Consider the following 14,316-nt stretch of genomic DNA (forward strand, 5'->3'; position numbering starts at 1 on the left):
ACTACAAAAACATTTAGACCCAACAAAATTCATAGTCCTTTGAACCACCTACCTTTTCAATATACCTGGCCCATTCTGTGTCCTAATTTCTCTCCTCACTTAGTTTACATCATCATAGGGAATGTTAAGATGCTGCAGGCCCCAGAACCACCCTATCAGAACCACTAGTCTAGTTCTTTCAGGTTGATTAATATTTCTGTGGAGTAACTTCAGTATCTTTCCAGGGACAGAGTTTAGGAGTTCTTAGTGGGACAGCATTTCCTGCAATCCTGGCCCTACCCTCCATGCACCTCCTCCTAGAGATCCCACAGCTGAGGCTCTTTCACTCTCCCTTTCCTCAAAATAAGTCTCCTCCCCAGTAGTGAGGACACAGCTAATTTTCCTTTTTTGGAAAGCTTGATTCTGAGTTGTGCTGACTTAGTATTTATTTAAAGTATTTATACAAGTATTTATTAAACTCCTATGATGCAAAAGGCACCATGCTGGGCACTGGAGAATACAAGTGTGTTGCCATAGCAAAGTTAACCACCAGTCCCAAAGTGTTTTTCTGAATTCCTTCCAAGGATGGCAGTTAGCCTATGGGATTATTCCAGAGTTCTCAGGTGGGAATGCAGATTAGGCTTCTATGGGAAACTGGGTGTGCCCTCACATATCCTAGCAGCTAGTAGCAGTTTGTCCAAGAGCTGTACCCCTACAAAAAGTAGGTACTATCTTCCCTAAGCAGACCCTAAAGGATAGCAGATGGAAACACTGTTGATATGCAAATATTTTCCAGCTGGTGGTAAGGATTTCTCGTGTCCTTTCCTTGCTGAATAAATGTTCTAGGCCAACCTTCCCCAAAACACAGAGTGCAAGTGGCACATGGAAATTGGGGTGCATGCCCAAATATACTAGGAAACATTGCATATGATATTCCACTCTTACGGAGTCAAAAATGCACCTTTGCATATTGTAGGTTACTACAAATAGTAACGTATAACATCCCACTAAACAGACTGAGAAACTACTGATACAGGTTAATCCAAACCCTTTGTTATTACATCTTTATAGACTTTGGAATATTTTAAAAGGAAGCACTCAGACATTAGCAAAGACTATTAAAAATCGGTGACAGAGCCACAATCCTGAATCTTGGTAGTGCTGGAAAACATGAGCTTGATCATGCTGTGAGCCTTCTGTTTTTCTGAGATTTTCTGCAGTTTAAGACTGTGGGAGGGTAGAGAAGGGCTGGTAGGATCTCTAAAGATGAAAGAATAACTAGGAAATGATACTCTGACTCTCTGTGTGGCAAACTCAGATGACTTTCCTCTGATTAGAAATGAGTCTAAATTTTCCAGTGGCTCAAAATTCAGGAGTAAGATGTGATTTCTGGAAACACCTGCAACCTATCTGAGCCTCACAATAAAAGAACCTCCTTAGATTATGTGAGAAATGAAATGAGAATTATATATAAAATGCAACTGGCACATAGTTTTTTTTAAAAATGAGCTGATTCAAAGAGTCACCCAGGAGGTGAAAAATCAGAAAAAACTGAAAACCACAGGGATTAGTATTAAGCTGGAGGACAACTTCCAGAACACCAAAGTGAGGAGCCCTGTGGCCCTGCTCCCTAGTGAAAAAAACCATTACTGGTAAAAATTATCAAACAACCATTTAAACTCTCTGAAAATTGTCCTAATGGCACACAGCAAATGAAGAAACATTTATTCAAGAAAATATGTAACTCTTAATAGAATAACATAAGTCTATGGCACTTTAACCACGATCTATCCCCTCTTCCCTCCCCTAGCTGTGACAGAAGCTCTACTCCAGCTGCTGTGGCTAAGAAGGTGGGGTTCCCTCTCCCCAAAGGTCACAGTTGGACCATAGTGTCTCCCTAGGGGTGCAGGCCAACAACATTTCTCATTCCCCCATCCCACAGCTCTGTGTTGCAAAGGTTAATTCCAGATGAGTGCAATGGGGAGGTCAGGGGCTCCCTTCCTCCACCGAGTCCCCATTGTAGGGCAGAGGATCATCCCAGGTATGGCAGGCCAAGAATACTGCCATCACTCCAGCTCCTTCATAGCATGGAAGTTCTATGCCAGGAGACGCAAGTTTAGAAGACCAGTCTACCACCCCTACCCAACACTTTGCTATAAAGCTAGGGTGTAGCTCCCAGATTTTGTCCAGGTGGCAAGCCACACCATAAGGACAGAGAACTCTCCCCCAAAAAACTGACTTTATTTGGGACAGAGTGGGGGAAGCTCAAGCCTGAAGACGCTCTCAGAAACAATGGAGATTTAGGCAGTAAGCAATTGAGAGTAGGCTGGTAACAATATCAGAATAACAAACACAACAAGCTAAACCATTGGGTCAGTTGATTTATCAGAGAGAATCAGGGGAAAAGAGCTAAGAAAAAACAAAACAAATAAATCTAAATATGTCTCCAGTTGGTAGCATAATCACACAGAGAGGGGTTCTTCCAAATGATTTTAAAGCATAGTAATATGCCTGAATCTCTCTGGTGGAATATACCCTAAAGATGAAAAGAACTTGAGGGAAAATAAGAAAAAGGAAATTAAATATTCTTCAGTAATCATAGTGTTGGTGTTGTGTTGTACTGTTATTTTGAAACCGGAATGGGATAGAACAAGTGAAAAATTATGTAATATCCTAATTCTTATCATTGTGGGTGTTGTTGAGACCTGAGATTCTTGGCATGGAAGAAAGAAAATACAGATATAAGATAGAAGAGGGTAAGCAAAAACCCTAAGTACAGAATTTGAATTGGAAGTAATAGTATAAACTTATGACATATTTTCAGGATAGTAAATATAAAAAATAGGTAAAGATATAAATGTGAAAATGACATATATAGAGATGTATTTCTTGGCTCACTTCAAATCTGTTATATTTTTTATTTATTTCTTAGGTCAATCCATTGGAAAGACTAATCCAAGGACCAATTCAACTTAGCAACTCTAGTGACCAAATTTTGGTCTTCAAATACCATTTCCCACTAAAAGGAACAAGGGCTCCTTGAAGGAATGGTTAATTCCATGTTTGCAAGTAAGCTTAGAATATATGAGTCAGCTTAGAATATCTTGTCATACCAAAATGCAAGGAAACTATCAAAATCTATTAGGGTGTATCAAAAAAGATTCAGAAGCCAAGAAGAAGCCTTTGGATCTGTCAGTTTATAGGAAATATGGAGGATAGTAACTTGTTAAACAAGACCATGGAGATGAAAATAGCAAACTCCAGACTGTGGAAAACTGCAAAGGATAAACACTCCTGTTCTTCAACTAGTAAGTTGCACGGGAAAAAAAAAAGAAAGAAAATGTAGGGACACTCTATAAAGGGACTTAAGAGATATATGAACCAATCACAATATATAAACCTTAACTGGATCTTGATTCAAACAAACTACAGGCAGTCTATGTTTTGTACCGTTGGTTCAAATTTCAGTTACCACAGTATTATCAACAGTGAATTACTGTATAAAGTGCAAACGTCACTACTAGCTTTTCCGTCCACAAATCACTACCTAAATAACAGATTGGCACCATGCTCAGTGACCCATCATATCATTTTTGTCACAGTCTGTGGGTGATTGGTCACTGTGCAATTGTTACTCATACACACAAACAACAAAGTGTGCAGTGTATGGTTATGTTGCCTCCTTGTCTCTCAGTGACAAACCTACATGATACTTTACAAAAATGGAGAATCAAAAGAGACAGTTGGCCAACAAAGATGAAAATGCAGCAGAGGTAAAAAGCAATAATGAGATTCAATCGAGTTATAGAAGAAAGAGCCGATCGAGGACATGTTGATACTGTAGCCATTCAAGAGACTACAGATAGGCAGCCAGAAGAACTTAGTGAAGGCAAACTTAGGGACATAAATAAGGAAAGTGGTTGTGACAAAACGAAAAGATGTTCCAGGGAAAGTGACATCTTGGAGATATTTCATAACAGTGGAGGCACAAAGGATAAAATGTTGCAAGCCGATCCAAACTTAGGAAGGAGTTGCCAAGACATAAAAGAGATGCTGTCTTCATATTGTAAGTCTCTCGATCAGAAGAAGACAAGTACTGCTCAAACTCTTCTCGGTATTTTACCAAGTATTTTACCAAGAAATAAAACACTTTAATTCTCAATGTTCCTAATGTTTGAAATTATAGTGTACTAACTAAATATTAGTTTTATTAGATTTTTCATTTTCTTACGTATGTACAACCAACAGTAACGGAATTTTTAATGTTTAATTGTTTAATATTTTTAAAGGTCATGAAACAGTTATAATTTTTCCCCTTAATTATTTATATTATCTTTGCACGGTCACTTTTATAGTTCCATACTACGGTGCAAAACAAAGACCATCTATATTTGAAAAAAAATGAGACACTGACATTTGTATATTGAGTGGATATTTGAGGATATAAAGGACTTTTTTTAGTTGTGGCAATGGTACTGTGGATATGTTACAAAAAGGGGAGGGAGGTAGGATAAGAGAGAAAGTCCTTGTCTTTTAAAGATGTATACAGCTCAAGTTATACAATGTCTGGGATTAGACACCAGCGCCTGGTAACCACCATTCTACTCTGTGTATTGATCTTTCTTTTTTAAAGAAAACAGGAAAAGCTTATTTCTTTATATTAAAATTTTTGTTAAATTACAACTTTCATTTCATACGAGTTAATTGCAAGGTACATTTCTGTATTTTTTTAAGCATTTGTGCCAATACTTGCCAATCAAAATACAATTCAGTTTCAGTTCCATTTATCAGCGTATCTGTCATTCCTGATAATTAAAGTTCATTGCTATTATTCCATCAAAGTCCAGGTGAATGGAAGAAACTATAGCTAAAGAGTTGTTTATACACCAGAACTTTTAACCTAATTCCGAATATTCACAATGGTTTAAGGAGAAAATGTCTTGGAGATTCATTTAAGTTGGTGTGTGACTCTCTGTGCTCAATTTAGTAGTTGGCATATGTGTTTTTTGGGGAAATCAGTTATCCTAAAAATAGAACCAAATATCCACAAGGGGAGAGTTCTTAAAGGTCATTCTGTACTTTGATTTTGGAAGTTTGAAAGATTCCAAATTTTTGGAAGATTCTATACTTTGATGAATGGAAGATGTGAATTGTGTCTTAACTTTTTATCCAAGTTACTATTCAGCATTATTGCTGCATTAATTCATTTTGCTACATGAAATTAAAGGCCAGCATTAGCATATTCACTTAAACAAAAATTTTTGACCACCTTTTCCAGTGCACTCTATCATTTTACAACTAGAGAAACTGAATTATTAAAAAACAAATGAGTGTTCTTACCATAACGAATTAAGGATAAACCTTAAAATTCTGCCAAGAAGTCTCCCTTCTCTGAGAAAGTACAGAGATACTAATTCCCTCAGTTCCCTTTCAACTGACAGATAATGACTTGGGTCTCTTTGGGTCTACACATTGGATACAGCTTATAATTCCCAACCTATTGATTTGGAGTTCTCATACCCTAATGTATTTGTCTTGAATTTACAAGGGTTTAAAGGGGTTTTTTAATAAGGAATTGATTGTCCACACTGTTTTAACAGGCCAAACAGGTTTTTATATTGAGCCCTTTAAACCTTATTCTAAATTGTCTTCCACATAGTATTTGAGGTTCTTTATTTAGCAAACTACTAAAATATTTACATTAGGGGTTTTATTAGCCTTTCACTCTAATATGTAACAATTTCCCAGCCCTAGAAGATCCCTGGTTACTGGAAGGAAATGTATTTGTTTTAAGCTTTAGTTTTTTTCTCATAAAGAGGAAGAACAAAATAAAAGGGCTAAGAAATAAATGAAAAAATTGTGTGTCAGATGGGAGTGGGCATTGACTGAGACATGGAAAACCCAACTCACAACTTGAATATAGAAACAATTACGTAAAAGTAGGAAGCCTGTGGCCAAAATAGATTTTTTTTTTTTTAATGTTAAAGAGAAGGGGAAAAAATTCTGATGTAAAGAAGGGCCAACTGTTAGTCTGAGCAATGGAGCTTGGATGACCAACATTGACTTTCTGTCTTGTTTCAGTACTTTTCTTCTTAAAAGTGGTCTTTCAGAGCTAGGGATTCTTTTGTCACATATCGTTTGCATTTGACTCCTTCTACCTGCAAAGCTCAATTTTTTTTTAACTCAAAATGAGCTACAAAGACTCCTGCTTTCAAATCTGGCATATACGAAGCTTAGAAGTCATGACTCCAACCAACCTAAAAACAAGTAAAAAGTGAGCAAACTGAAAAAACAATAACTCTTCTTAGATATGTTGGAGAAGTAAGGTTACAGGGCAAACCGCTGACCCGGTAGTTGGAGAAACAGACAGGTGGATACAGAGAATCACAAATTACCTGAGTAGAAACCACCATGCAGAAACCTCTGGAACCAGTACTGGGTTAGGAAAACCTAAACTATAACCAATGAAACCTAAACTATAACCAATGAATTGTTAGCGGCTCAGTGTGGACAAGCCTGAGAGATGAAAATTCTAAGGAGACCCAGTCTTCAGAGGAGAGGGACACACACTTCCATGTTTTACCTCCAGGAGCTCAAACAGGTACTCACAGTAAAAATGGGCAAAAGTTCCCTCTTGCTCCCAGCAGAGTGAGGGTAAAACTAACCATTTGGAAAACATAAACACACACACATACACACACACACACACACACACACAAACAGAGCATTCTGTTTTTCTTACCAAGGCCTACCCTCGGGAGAAACTATTTTACCAGAGCCTAGCCTACCTGGGGAAAAGAAATATCCAATTCCAGTCTATTTTAACCATCCTCCTCCACTTAAAAGAGGAGAAAAAGCTAAGAAGCACTAGAGAAGTTCACAGTCTAGAGACACAGGCTTACAAAAGACTGAGATCTAATTAGAGAACTGCAGAATGCTTGCCTCCTCCCAGACATTATTACTACACATCTAAAGATCTATTTACCAAAGCTCCTTTTTCCTACTATATCATGTATGATTTTGAATAAATATTACAAGGCATACTAAAAGTCAAAAAACACAGTTTGAAGAGAATAAGCATCAGGACCAAAGGCAGATATGACAGAAATGTTGAAATTATCAGACCAGGAACACATAAAAACTATGATTAATATCCTAAGGGCTCTATTAAAAAGTAGACAAGATAGAAGAAGAGGTAGATAATGGCAGAGAGATGGAAATTCTAGTAAAGAATCAAAAAGAAATGCTGAAGATCAAAAACACTGTAACAGAAATGAAGAATGTCTTTGATGGGCTCATTAGTAGGTGGAACATGGCTGAATCCCTGACTTTGAGGACATGACAACAGAAATCTCCAAACTGAAAAGCATAGAAAAATAGACTGGAAAAATATAACCCAGAATGTCTAAGAACTGTGAATAATTACAAAAAGTATAATACACCTGTAACTGGAATACAGAAGAAGAAAGAGAGAAAGAAACAAAAGAAAGTTCTGAGGCAATAATGACTGAGAACTTCCCCCAAATTAATGTCAAAACCTAAACCACAGGTCCAGGAAGCTCAGTGAACACCAAACAGGATAAATGCCAAAAAACCCCACCCTAAACCTAGGCATATTCAAAGTGCAGAAAATCAATTAAAAAATAAAACAAAACAAAAAAAGAAACAACTTGAAAGAAGCCAGAGGAAAAAAACACTTTACCTATGAGGAGAAAAAATAAGAATTACATATGATTACTCCTCAGAAACCATGCAGGCAAGAAGAGTGGAGTGAAATATTTAAAATATTGAGAGAGAGGGAAAAAAACAAAAACAAAAACAAACCCACCAACCTAGAATTCTGTACTCTGCAAAATTATCCTACACAAGTAAAGGAGAAATAAAGATAGTCACAAACAAACAAAAATTAGGGGAATTTCTAGCCAGTAGACCTAACTTGAAAGAAATGTTAAAAGAAGTTCTTCAGAGAGAAGGAAAACTATTTAGGCTAGAAATTCAGATCTACATTAAAAAAGGAAGAACATCAGAGAATGAATAAGTGAAGGTAAAATAAAAACTTTTACTTTTCTTATTCTTTTTTTTTTTCCAAATGAAAGGTCTCACATATTTATTACTGAACCAACCTAACTGATACAGAAACAAAGTAACAGAAAAATCATTTTCCTAATAAAACATGTCTATTGTTCAAGTATAGTGATATTTACAATGATATGATACAAGCAAGTGACCTTCATGCAGCATAAATACTTTTACCATCTCATGTGTGGTTCCTTATAGACCCAGGTTCTTGGTTCTTCTCCAATGTCTCCTGTTGGAGTTATACCTGATTTTATTACCAGTTTTCATCCAAATCCACTAGGGAATGCGACAATTCTGCTTTTGTTTCTTGGCCAGGAATTGCTTGATCCTGAAAATCTTGGGAGAAGACATGGTGAGGAATAGTCAACTGCACATGCCACAATGGTGAAGAAAAGGAGAGGTTTTTTCTTTTTTTCTTGTTCTTAATTGATCAAAAAATTACAGCCTGGGGGCAGCTGGGTGGCTCAGTTAAGCCTCTAACTTGATTTCAGCTTGGGGCATGATTGAACCTCACGTCAGGCTCCATGGCCAGAATCCATGGGATTCTTTCTCCTCTCCCTCTGCCCCTCCACCCAGCTCGCACTCCCGCTCTCTCTCAAAAAAAAAATTACAGGCTGTTCAATAAGTAGTAACAATGTATTTGATCACATATACTATGTATATAAATATGCTTATGTATAAATGAAATGAAATTCATCACAGCATTGATACAGGGAACAAGAGAGAGGAACTAGGAATATTTTTTTTTATTCTGAGGTGCTTGTACTACCAATGCAGTGGTATAGTGTTATTAAAGGGGACTTGGATTAGTTGTAAACATATATGGCAAATTTCAGGGTGACCACTAAAAAAAAAAAAAAAATACAATTGATATGCTGAGAAAGGAGAGAAAATGGAATCATATAAAATCCTCAAAGCCACAAAGAGGAGAAAAAGTGAGAATGTCAAAAATAGATAATAGAGGGGGGCCTGGGTGGCTCAGTCATTAAGCGTCTGCCTTCGGCTCAGGTCATGATCCCAGAGTCCTGGGATTGAGCCCCACATTGGGCTCCCTGCTCAGCGGGAAGCCTGCTTCTCCCTCTCCAACTCCCCCTGCTTGTGTTCCATCTCTTGCTGTCTCTCTCTCTGTCAAATAAATAAATAAAATCTTTAAAAAAAAAATAATTAAAATAGCCAATAGAAAATAGTAAAACATACAGGAGCTATTAATTGAACTATACCAATAATCATTATACATTTCAATGGTCTAGAAACACTGATTAAAAGACAGAAGTTGTCAGAGGGAATCAAAAAATAAGACCCAATTATATGTTATCTACAATAAACCTACTTTTAATATAAAGACAGATTAAAAATAAAAGCATGTAGAAAGTTATAGCAGGGTAACATGATACTCATTAATGCACGTGCCTAACAACAGTGGCACATAAAAATACACAAAGCAAAAACTGATGGAACTTAAGGAGAAACTGAAATAGATGAATCTACTATTACAGCTGGAGACTTTACTACCCCTCCAAAGTAAATAACAGATTCAGCAGACAGAAAATCAGTATGGACATAGTAGAACTTAATAGTACCATTAATCAACTGGATACAATTGACATCTATAGACTACTTCATCCAACAACAACAAAATACAAACTTTTCTCAACCTCACATGGAACATTCACTAAGCTAGATCACATTCTGGACCATAAAATACCTTAACAAACTTAAAAGAAAAGAAATTACATGTTGTCAGACCACAATGGAATTAAACCAGAAATCAACAAAAAAATAGCTGGAAAATTCCAGAATACTTGGAGATTAAACATTACATTTCTAAATAACATATGAGTCAAAGAAGAAATCTCAACATAGATGAAAAATACCTTGAACTACATAAACATAAAAAACAACTTATCAAAATTTGTGGCATGAAGCAAAAGTAGTCCTTAGGTGGAAATTTACAGCAATGAATGAATATATTAGAGAAGAAGAAAGATCTAAACTTAGTTATCTAAACTTCCACCTTAGAAAACTAAAAAAGGAAAGCATATTAAATCTAAATTAGGTGGAAGAAAAGAAATAATTAAAATTAAGACAGATTAATGAAATTGAAAATAGGAGATCAATAAAGTAAATCAACAAAACAGAAAAACTGGTTCTTTGTAAAGATCAGTAAAATAGATGAGCCTCTAGCCAGGCTAACTAAGAAAATAACAGAGAGGACATAAATCACTAATATCAGAAATGGAAGAGGGGAAACCACTACTGATCCCATGGACATTAAAAGGATAATAAAAGAATATTATGGAAAACTCTATGCCCATACATTTGATAACCTAGATGAAATGGACCAATTCCTTGAAAGATATAATCTGCTAAAACACAAAAAGAATAGTCAATCTGAATAAGCCTATTAAAGAAATTTAAACAATAATTAATTTTCTTTTATTAAGATTTATTTATTTATTAGAGAGAGAGAGAAAGAGAATGTGTGAAGGGGGGAGGGGCAGAGGGACAGAGAAAGAATCCTCAAGCAGATTCCCCACTGAGTGCAGAGCCCAGCACAGGGCTTGATTCCAGGACCCTGAGATCATGACCTGAGTCGAAATCAAGAGACACTCAGCCAACTGAGCCACCCAGGTGCCCCAATAATTAATTACCTTCTGAAACAAAAAGCACCAGGCCCAGATGAGTTCACTGGTGAATTCTATCCAACATTTAAGGATGAAATTCTATCAATTCTCTACAATTTCTTTCAGGAGATAGAAGCAGAGGTGATACTTTCTAAGTCACTCTTTGAAACCAGCAATACCCTAATACTTAAACAAACAAAGAAAACCATAGATCATTATCTCTCATAAACATAGATGCAAAACGCTCAACAAAATATTAGCAAGTCTAATCCAAGAATGTATAAAAAGAATTATACACCATGACCAAGTGGGACTTATCCTAGGTATGCAAGGCTGGTTCAGCATTTGACAATCAGTTAATAGAATCAGGGCATCTGGGTGGAATAGTCAGTTAAGCATATAACTCCTGTTTGCAGCTCAGGTCGTGATCTTGGGGTCATGAGATCGAGCCCCCCATCATGCTCCATGCTCAGTGTGAAGTCTGCTTGAGACTGTCTCTCCCTTTCCCTCTGCCCCTCCCCACCCCCTGCGTTTTCTCTAAAATAAATAAATAAATAAATCTTTTTTGAGAAAATAAATAATTGTAATCTACCACAATTACAGGCTAAATAAGAAAAAATCACATGATTACATCCATAGATGCAGAAAAAGCACTTGACAAAATCCAACACCAATTCCTGACAAAAACCCTCAGCAACATAAGAATAGAGGGGAATGTCCTCAACTTGATAAAGAACATCTACAAAAACCCTACAGCCAACATAATGGTGAGAAACTCAGCTTTCCCAGTACGATGAAGAACAAGTCAAAGATGTCCCCTCTCACCATTGCTTTCAGCATCCTACTGGAAGTCCTACCTATGGAATAAGACAATAAAATGAAACAAAATGTATACACTGGGGTGCCTGAGTGGCTCAGTTCATTAAACGTCTGACTCTTGATTTCAGCTCAGGTCATGATTTCAGGGTCATGAGATTAAGCTCCATGTAGGGCTCCACACTCGGGGGTGGGGGGGTGGAGGAGTGGGAGACTCTGCTTGAAATTCTCTCTCTCCCTCTACCCCTCCCCACTCCATGCTGGCTCATATTCTTTCTCAAATACATAAATTTAAAAAAATAAAAATTTAAAAAGATATACAGATTGGAAAAGAATAAATAAAATGATCTTTCCCCACAGATGACATGATCATATACGTAGAAAATTCAAAAGAATTGAAAAAAAAAAAAAACCCTTGAAACTATTAAGTGATTATAGCAAGGATGCAGGATACAAGGTTAATATATAAAACTCAATCACTTTCCTATTTCTAGCAATAAATAAGTGGAATTAGAAGTTAAAAACACATTGCCAGTTACATTAGCAGCCCTCCAAAAATGAAATAGTTACAAATCTACCAAAATATACATAAAATCTATATATGAGGAAAACTATAATAAACTTTGATGAAAACTTTGATGAACGAAATCTAAAAAGAACTAAATAGGGAGAGATCCATGTTCATGGGTAGGAAAACTCCATACTGTCAAGATGTTGTTCTTCCCAACTTGATTTATAGTTTCAACATAATCCCAATCAAAATCCCAGCAAGTTATTTTGTGGATATCAACAAACTGATTCTAAAGTTTATACAGAGAAAATAAAGACCTAGAATACCTAACTCAGTAACGAAGGAGACGAATAAAGTCCAAGAACTGACACAACCCAATTTTAAGATATTTTATAAAGCTACAGTAATCAAGAGTATAGTATTGGCAAAAGGATACACAAGTAGTTTTGTGGAACAGAGGAGAGCCCAGAACTGGACCCACATAAATATAATCAACTTATCTGTGACTATGAGGAAAGGCAATACAATAGAAAAAAGATAAGTTTTTTTCAACAAATGGTGCTGGAACTCCTGGACATCTTCATGCTAAAAAATGAATCTAGAGGGGCCCCTGGGTGGCTCAGTCGTTAAGCGTCTGCCTTCGGCTCAGGTCATGGTCCCAGGGTCCTGGGATCGAACCCCACAGAGGGCTCTCTGCTCGGCAGGAAGCCTGCTTCTCCCTCTCCCACTCCCCCACTTGTGTTCCCTCTCTCGCTATGTCTCTGCCAAATAAATAAAATCTTTTTAAAAAAATGAATCTAGACACAGACCTTATATTCTTGACAAAAATTAATTCAAAATGGATCACAGACCTAAATATAAAATGCAGAACTATAAAACTTGTAGAAGGTAACATAGTAAAAAACGTAGATGACCTTGGGTATGACAATGACTTTTTAGATACAACACCAGTACAATCAGTGAAAGAAAAATTGATAAGCTGGACTTCATTTAAATTTAAAACTTCTGCTCTGCAAAAGACAATGTCAAGAGAATAAAAAGACAAGCTACAGACTAGGAGAAAATATTTGCAAAAGACATATCCGAAAAAGGACTATTATCCAAAATATACAAAGAACTCTTCAAACTCACCAATAAGAAAACAAACAACCCAACTAGAAGATGCACAGAAGACCTGAACAGACACCCCACCAAAGAAGATAGACAAATAGAAAATTTGCATATGGAAAGACATTCAATAGCATGTGTCATCAGAGAAATGCAAATTAAAGCAACAATGAGATACCACTACACGTCTACACTAGAATGGTCAAATTCCCAAACACTGACAATGGAAAGTGGCTGGGAGGTTGCAGAGAAACAGGAACTCTCCTTCACTGCTGGTGGAAATGCAAAATAGGACAGCCACTCTCTAAGATATTTTGATGGTTTCTTATAGAACTAAATATACTCTTACCATAAGATCCCTGGTATTTACCCAAAAACCTGCACAAGGATGTTTATAGCAGCTTCATTCATAATTGCCAAAACTTGGGGGCAACCAGGATGTCCTTCAGTAGATACAACCAGATAATGGAATATTACTCTGCACTGAAATGAAATGAGATATCAAGCCATGAAAAGGCATGGCTCCATGTCTTAAAAATGAAATTTAAATGCCTATTACTAAGTAAGAGCCACCAATCTGAAAAGACCACATACTCTATGATTCCAACTATGTGGCATTCTAGAAAAGGCAAAACTACGGAAACAGTAAAAAGGTCAGTTGTTACCTGGGAGTAGGGAGAAGGAACAGATGAATAAGGTTCACCAAAAGTGAAACTTAACGTAAACCATGGAGTTTGGGTGATAGTGATATGCTTATTGTAAAAAACGTACCACTCTGGTGTGGAATGTTGATAGTGGGGAAGGCTGTGTATATGGGGGTGCAAGGAGTTTATTGGAACTCTGTACCTTCTGCTCAATTTTGCTGTGAACTAAAAACTGCCCTATAATATAAGGTATATTAATTTTTAAAAAAATTAGAATTAGAATAGAGCATGCTCTGAGACTGCCCTCTTGGGGTCATGTGTGAAAACAAACCTCTCCAAATAAGGAAAGACAGGGCTGGAAGACTTAGTAGGGGTCTACTTTCTATCTACCACACCCTGGCCCCTGCATCTTACATGAAGAAACTCTGCAAGGAAGAAAGGGGGACCAAAGAAGCCTCATCAACTAAACGCACCGATTTAAACAAAGAAAAACCACTCAGCTTTTAGAAATACTATTTCCCTTGATGAGATTTGCTCATCAAGAGCTATCAGAAAG

The sequence above is a fragment of the Phoca vitulina genome, unplaced genomic scaffold (genome assembly GCF_004348235.1).
Source record: "Phoca vitulina isolate PV1807 unplaced genomic scaffold, GSC_HSeal_1.0 scaffold4, whole genome shotgun sequence".
NCBI classification, from domain to species: Eukaryota; Metazoa; Chordata; class Mammalia; order Carnivora; family Phocidae; genus Phoca; species Phoca vitulina.